This window comes from Rutidosis leptorrhynchoides, chromosome 1 (assembly GCF_046630445.1).
Source record: "Rutidosis leptorrhynchoides isolate AG116_Rl617_1_P2 chromosome 1, CSIRO_AGI_Rlap_v1, whole genome shotgun sequence".
Lineage (NCBI taxonomy): Eukaryota > Viridiplantae > Streptophyta > Magnoliopsida > Asterales > Asteraceae > Rutidosis > Rutidosis leptorrhynchoides.
This window is the reverse complement of record NC_092333.1, coordinates 592,737,474-592,739,318: the sequence shown is the minus strand read 5'-3', so window position 1 is coordinate 592,739,318 and position 1,845 is coordinate 592,737,474.

The window sequence follows — 1,845 nt, the reverse complement described above, 5'->3', positions numbered from 1 at the left end:
ATATATATTTTTGGGCTGAGAATACATGCGCTGCTTTTATAAATGTTTACAAAATAGACACAAGTACTTAAAAATATATTCTACGTTGAGTTGTACCACTGGCATATTTTCCTGTAGCTTGGTAACTACCATTTACATGCGGTATTATAAACGCGAATCCTGTTGATAGATCTATCGGGCCTGACAACCCCAACCGGACTGGACGACCAGTATTCAACGGTTGCACAGTACTTTATTTTGGTGACTACACTTGGTACGGTGTAGTGAGATTTCATAATAAAGGGAATATGCGACGTTGATTAAATGTTAAGTATGGTTACCAAGTGCTCAACCACTTAGAATGCTTTACATACACTTGCGAGTGTATTATGTGTATGATTATGAAATCTTGTGGTCTATTAACATATTGAAATGATTGTTATGATAAACCTATGAACTCACCAACCTTTTGGTTGACACTTTAAAGCATGTTTATTCTCAGGTACGAATTAAGTCTTCCGCTGTGCATTTGCTCAATATAAGGACATTACTTGGAGACGATCATCGCAATGGGACCAAATGTTGATGACTTCGTCCAAGTGGATTAGGATGGGTCCTTTCAGTTGGTATCAGAGCGGTGGTCGTAGCGAACCAGGTCTTGCATTAGTGTGTCTAACTAGTAGTTATTAGGATGCATTAATGAGTCTGGACTTCGACCGTGTCTACATGTCAAAAGTTTTGCTTATCATTTCTAGTCGAAAATCATCTGCTTATCATCCTTAGGAAATTACCTGCTTATCATTCCTAAGTCTAGACACGTTTTACTGCATTTACTGCATTGATAGTCTATAGACGAATTCTTATCTTAGCATATCTGTTATTGCGAACTTTGACTGATATCTTTTCAAAGATTCTCCGTAATTTACGGGATTTTGGTATTATATATACATATGTAAATTATGTATTGAAGAGTACCAAATCTAACTCCTATAATCTATTCCATACCAAAAATTCATTTTCCCCATTATACAAGATGGATTCCGCAACTAGTTCGAATTCTTCAGATTCCGACAGTTATGCCGATATGAATTTCCATTCGGGCTCCGAAAGCAGCGTCACCGAAATGGATCAACCAATTTCCCATCATCTATTCTGGATGAATTGGGGATGGGTTCGTAATATACTAAATCATTGGAGACAAGAAGAAGGTGATCCATTCCATCCACCAAATTGCCCTCTTGGCGATGAACCTGAAACACTTACCGGCGAACCTATTCGAAACACCATTTTCTCTCTCATTTCTAGAGTATCTCGTCACGATTATATACTATCCCATATTACAAATCTTGTTCATTCGCTCGCTCCAACCGCCAATCATCCCGGTGTACTAGCAGAAGTTAACGAACTTCACGCTCGCGTGACGGCTTTGGAGAACATGGTGCGAAGGTTGCAAACACCGGCAGCAGCACCAGCAGCATAATCAGCACCACCATCAATAACATCAACAATACCATCATCACCACTAACAAACAACATCCGCATCACACGTCTCGACATCATAATATGTCCCACAAACATCAACATCATACGCACCATTGATACTAAGGAGTACCAACAATAATGAACGATGAAGTATTGATCCATAACTTCATTGATATTCTGCGAAGAATATGTGGTTTCAAAAAGTTTTAGAGATTTCTTATTCTAGCTCAAACCGAAAAGCAAATGAGATTAATATCATATTAACTCATTAAATTCATGATTTCATCTGAAGAAAATATATATGTATATATGTTTTCATAAAGATTGTAATTAAAAGTTCTTTTGTACAAAATATTAATGGTGAATTTTTTTTTAACGGGTAGG